General features: G+C 39.9%; 1 protein-coding gene and 6 non-coding genes across 15 annotated transcripts in view; all 7 read left to right on the top strand.

The window, feature by feature from the left end:
• Positions 1-5,364, top strand: part of CENPL (centromere protein L) — a 67,716-nt gene that overhangs the window by 3,113 nt on the left and 59,239 nt on the right. For 7 of the 9 annotated variants that reach the window (XM_037739071.1, XM_037739074.1, XM_037739076.1 and 4 more), the window contains 7 exons: positions 347-385; positions 672-706; positions 951-976; positions 1,167-1,232; positions 1,781-1,810; positions 1,997-2,060; positions 2,240-2,287. The gene's annotated coding sequence lies outside the window, so the exon portion shown is untranslated. Of the gene's footprint in view, positions 1-346; positions 386-671; positions 707-950; positions 977-1,166; positions 1,233-1,780; positions 1,811-1,996; positions 2,061-2,239; positions 2,288-2,470; positions 2,647-5,364 lie in introns of those variants that run through there. The other 2 variants (XR_005200525.1, XR_005200526.1) reach the window with 2 other exon arrangements.
• Positions 212-272, top strand: LOC119471483. The gene has a single exon (XR_005200553.1). It is a non-coding gene; the product is annotated as a small nucleolar RNA SNORD44 (small nucleolar RNA).
• On the top strand, positions 530-594 carry LOC119471487. The gene has a single exon (XR_005200557.1). It is a non-coding gene; the product is annotated as a small nucleolar RNA SNORD78 (small nucleolar RNA).
• LOC119471480 lies at positions 1,017-1,099 on the top strand. Its single transcript, XR_005200550.1, has one exon. It is a non-coding gene; the product is annotated as a small nucleolar RNA SNORD79 (small nucleolar RNA).
• Positions 1,574-1,655, top strand: LOC119471484. Its single transcript, XR_005200554.1, has one exon. It is a non-coding gene; the product is annotated as a small nucleolar RNA snR60/Z15/Z230/Z193/J17 (small nucleolar RNA).
• Positions 2,099-2,175, top strand: LOC119471481. The gene has a single exon (XR_005200551.1). It is a non-coding gene; the product is annotated as a small nucleolar RNA SNORD47 (small nucleolar RNA).
• LOC119471479 lies at positions 2,322-2,398 on the top strand. Its single transcript, XR_005200549.1, has one exon. It is a non-coding gene; the product is annotated as a small nucleolar RNA SNORD81 (small nucleolar RNA).

A 5,364-nucleotide genomic window follows, 5' to 3' on the forward strand; every position in this document is an offset into this window, starting at 1 on the left:
CATGTTGACCAGGATGGTCTCGATCTCTTGACCTCGTGATCCACCCGCCTCGGCCTCCCAAAGTGCTGGGATTACAGGCTTGAGCCACCGTGCCCGGCCTAGAGTTAAATTCTTAATGTGCATTATGCACTCTTCCCATGAGTGCTGAATGCATGAAATAAATACCAGATTCTCGTCCTGTTACAATTAGTAAGAGAGATTGTAAATGCAGCCTGAATGATGATAAGCAAATACTGACTGAACATGAAGGTCTTAATTAGCTCTAACTGACTAAAGGCATTTGTTAGTTTAGGCAGGGGGAGAAAACTCATCTGTGGCTATTCTAAGACCACTCTTAATTTCTTAGGTGGAATCTAACTTGCCTGGACCAGCTTAATGGATTCTGGTAAGTAGATGGACTTAATGAGAATGCTTCTACTGATACGCTTACTGCTGAGCTACTGGCTTACGGCTTGGCTTGGCTTGGCTGACAAATATTGCCTGGAATGGCATTTGTGTATTTTCCTTGAGCATGTTTGGAATGGGGTTTGTGTAATGATGTTGATCAAATGTCTGACCTGAATTGAGCATGTAGACAAAGTTAACACTGAAGAACCCTGTGACAGACAACTTTGAAAAGAAGAGTTTAATGATGTTCAGCATTTTAATGGAAGCCCTCATTTGTATTGCAGCTGGTAACGTTTTTATCCATGGATGGCTTGCTTGGGTAAGGACATGAAGACAGTTCCTTTCATGTTTGTGGCTGGCGTCTGAAATGTGATCTTACTAATTGATTGACTGTGTTAGGGATTTGTCTTGTTATAAAATTTTGTAAAGTAGGTAGTATGAAAAGTCCTGTATTAAAGCAGTTATTTAAAAGTATTGGATAAGATTTTTGAAAGTAAATACTTGAATATTACTTACTTTGAGAAGTGATATTCATTGTAGGAAATGGTGTTAAACTTTTTCAGGTGCAGATTTCGGAGACCTTTTAAAGGTATATTTTTTATTGATATTAACATATTTATTGAGTGAGATACTGTTAGTGATGATTTTAAAATTAAAACAGATGGGAATCTCTCTGAAAGAAAATGGAGATTAATCTTAAACTGAAACAGTAGCTGGGAAATCTTTTAAAAATCTACTTACTTTACTACCTATTGGTAAAGGAGATTAAATTTCTGCAGGTGTGGAGAGTCGGTTTGACTACACCGTGTGGAGCAATTTGTGGTGCACGTTTTAAAGAAACAAAGGTATAGCAGTCTCAAGCATGGTTTTTTTGTTTTCTTTTTTGAGACAGTCTTGCTCTGTTGTCCAGAATGGAGTGCAGTGGTATGATCGCAGCTCACTGCAGCCTCCGCCTCCTGAGTTCAAGTGATTCTGCTGCCCCAGCCTCCCGAGTAGCTGGGACTACAGGTGCACATCACCACACCTGACTAATTTGTGTATTTTTAGTAGAGATGGGTTTTCACCATGTTGTCCAGGCTGGTCTTGAACTCCTGACCTTGTACCCTCCTCGACCTCCCAAAATGCTGGGATTACAGGTGTGAGCCACCATGCCCTGCCTCAAGTATGGTTTTTAAGTGTTGAAAAGCCAATACAATGATGATAACATAGTTCAGCAGACTAACACTGATGAGCAGTATTAAGTCTTTCGCTCCTATCTGATGTATCTGGCTGTAACACTCCAGTTTATACCCTTGAAAAGGGAAATATAGCCATTCTATATAATTTTTCGTGATTTGGATTACTCTTAATTGTATGTAAGTTTGTCTTACTGTGTATTGTCCGTTAATTTCAGGACTCGGAATTCATGATTGAAGAAATGCAGGTTAGTTGAAGCTATTTTAAGGTGGCAAAGGATGTTTTGGTGGTGTATACACCCTAATCTGTAGATGGGAGTGTTTAGCTGTTTAAAATTTAAAATGTGACTGAAAAGGAAGTTGAATAAAATGTGACTGAGAAGGAAATTGAGTAGGGCAAATTTTAAATGGAATCGTCTTTCATCTTCTAACAGGCAGATCTGTTTTAAATGGAATTTTTCATCTTGTAACAGGCAGACCTGCTAACCTAAAAACTAGGTGAGTCAGTTTCTGGTACATGTGATAATTTTCAGTGTAACCAATGATGTAATGATTCTGCCAAATGAAATATAATGATATCACTGTAAAACCGTTCCATTTTGATTCTGAGGTTACTGTAGTAACAAGAAACACACATTAGTTTTTTGCCATGATTAACATGTTGTCTTTGTTTTCAGAGTTTTTAATGACCACAGTAAGCAAGCATGCAGTTTGGCCCTTGAAAGGTGAGGATTGGAAATATTGGGACTATTGTAATTGCAGAATACATGATGATCTCACTCCAACTTGAACTCTCTCACTGATTACTTGATGACAATAAAATATCTGATATTCTGCATTCCCCATGTAGCATTTTAATTTAAGTCTGGAAATGTGGCTAAAAGTTGTCTTCTTCTTTTCTGAGACAGGGTCTTTCCTCACCCACGCTGTAGTGCAGTGGCCCTTTGAGGCTCACCACAGCCTTAAATTCCTGGGCTCAAATGATCCTTGGCCTCCCAGTGGACTTTGTAGACAGCCTGATACGGAGTCTCAACAAGATTAAAAAATGTCTCCAATTTCAATAAATGGCTGCAATCCATCTGGAGTATGGAGTGATTACTTCAAAAAGGACAGTGCTTTTCATCTGTTAATCTTTAGTTGTAAGCATAAATCTCATTCAAAGGCTATTATAACTCCAGGGCATTTGCTTTATTAACAGCGTAGCCAATTAAAATTTTATAGGTGTTACAAGGTATCCTGCATTAAAGTGCAATGTTGCCTAATTTTCTAAATGAGTAAATTGTCAGGGTTTAATAGGCCCTTGTGTCAATTGATCTTGAGTTTAAAGTATTGGTGGAGCTCCGTTTGAGAAAGTCATGTCCAACTAGTGATAATTCCATATGGGTTTTTGGCAAACAAGTGTTTAGGGATGCCAAAAGTAGTGGGTGTAAGGGGCCAACTGGTTACTTCAATCTGCCAGAATTTACGTTATCAGGGAAAGATGGACCAAGGAGTCAAAATTCAAGGTGGGACAATTTTAATTTGAATGTCAATGTAGCTGTGGTTATATATTTGTCGGGAAACGTTTAGCAATAACGGTTTTACTAATCTGAGTGTCTGGGCTAAAGCACTTTAGTCCCGTTAATGATAAAACTTGTTTAAATACATTTCCGGTTACCCTCTGAATTTTTTTTGAGACTGAGTCTAGCCTCAAGTGCAGTGGTGTTGATCTCAGCTCAGTGCAACTTCTGTTCCCTGAGCAGGGGTGCAATGGCGTATCTACTCATTGCAACCTCCACCTCCTGGATTCAAGCTATTCTCACACCTCAGCCTCTCAAGTAGCTGGGACTAAAGGCACCTGGCATCGTGACTGGCTAATTTTTGTATTTTTAGTAGAGATGTTTGCCAGGCTGGTCTTGAACTGACCTCAGGTGATCTGGCCTCCAAAAGTGCTGGGATTATAGGCATGAGCTACTGTGCCTGACATGAATTTTTTTGTTTTGAGACAATCTCACCCATCCTGGAGTGCAGTGGTGTGTTGTTGGCTCACTGCAGCCTCCACCTCCCAGGTTCAAGCAGTTCTGCCTTGGCCTCCTGAGTAGCTGGGATTACAGATGCCCACCCATCATGCCAAGCCAATTTTTGTGTTTTTAGTAGAGATGCGGGTTTCACCGTGTTGGCCAGGATGGTCTTGATCTGACATGTGATCCGCCTGCCTCAGCCTCCCAATGTGCTGGGATTATAGGCATGAGCCACAGCACGTGGGTGGGCCATCGTTTATTTTTTGTTAGCTCATGTTACAAAGTAATTAACTTTCCTTAAAATAAGTATATTTAAGGTAGCATCTTTAGGATGAATTATGCTTAAAAAGCAAGGAATGTGATCAGTGTCACAGATGGTTCTGTTTCTTCAGAGAAGGGAATTCTGGGAAAAGATGTTTTATTCAACTAAAGTCTAAGCATAAAATAATCCCGTTGGACTTAACAATTGATAGATCTCAACAAGGAGAAACTTCATACAATAAAGATCTCTTGAAAGCTAATGATTACTGTTGCAGCTGGCAACTGTTTACCTTGTTTTTAAAAATTTGCCACATACAACCTTAATTTTATAGGAGTTTGGGGAGACTGAATTTGAAATAAACTCTGCTTTCAGTTTAGCATGAATTCCAAAGTCCTGGCTGTTTTTGACTTTAAGTAGTTCCTTAGATTTTGAGAAATAACTTCATTTCAAAATTTACCCTAACACACCTCACTGAGTGACACTTCACTGTATTTCAAAATAAGCATTTTTCTTCCTCATACATGTGAGGACAAGCTTGAGTAATGCCTAAAGTGACTAGGTCTCTGAAATACTGAAGATAGGATTGTGGCTGTGTGTGGTAGGTCACAACTATAATCCCAGCACTTTGGGAAGCTGAGATGCATGGATTGCTTGAGTCCAGGAGCCCAGAGACCAGTCTGGGTAAGATGGCAAGACCCCTTTTCTCAAAAAAAAAAAAAAATTAGCCAGGCATGGTGGTGCACTCCTACACTCCCAGCTACTTGGGAGGCTGAGGTGGGTCACCTTAGCCCAAGAGATTGAGGCCGCAGTGAGCTGTGATTGCACCACTGCTCCAACCTGAGTGACAGTGAGACCCCCATCTCAAAAAGATTGGCTCCTGGGTCATAGGGCCTTTGGTATCTGTAACCTAAAAAATAATCTCTGGCTTTTTGGTGTCTTCTGTAACTCTCATTTCCAGGATAGAAAGACCATATCTTGGTCAGAATTAGGCTCTAAACAATAATAGTGAATCTATTATATTTAGAAATTAGCACCCTTGTGGTATAGATGTAAAATTTTATTTTTCCTACCCAGTAAAGGGCATCTAGGACTTCTGCTAAGAAAAGGCAGGTAAAGTTAGACACCCTATTTTACTGTGAGAACACTGCTGGCAAAGACCTGGGTCTAAAGTACACCCATAAATGAGAGATTAGGTGAAAGGGCAAATTGAGGAAAAAGCTCCACCTAATTGGCAAACCAGCTTCCTGCACTAGGGGACACTCATACGCTACAGCCTACTGGGCATCACAAATTACACTTGGAGGTAAAGTTTACTTTAAAACAAAGATTACAGTTTCTATTGCTTAGAAGACTGACAAAAATGGGCAGGATATAAAACTGATGTGCTTAGTGTTTATAAATGATAAATTGCTAGGCATGTGGTGGGTGTCTGTAGTTAGAGCTATTTGAGAGGCTGAGGAGGGAGGATTGTTTGAGCCTAGGAGTTTGAGATCAGTCTGGGCAACATAGCAAGATCCTGTTTCTTGCTTTTTTTTTTTTT

The sequence above is a fragment of the Cebus imitator genome, unplaced genomic scaffold (genome assembly GCF_001604975.1).
Source record: "Cebus imitator isolate Cc_AM_T3 unplaced genomic scaffold, Cebus_imitator-1.0 Scaffold62, whole genome shotgun sequence".
NCBI lineage: Eukaryota > Metazoa > Chordata > Mammalia > Primates > Cebidae > Cebus > Cebus imitator.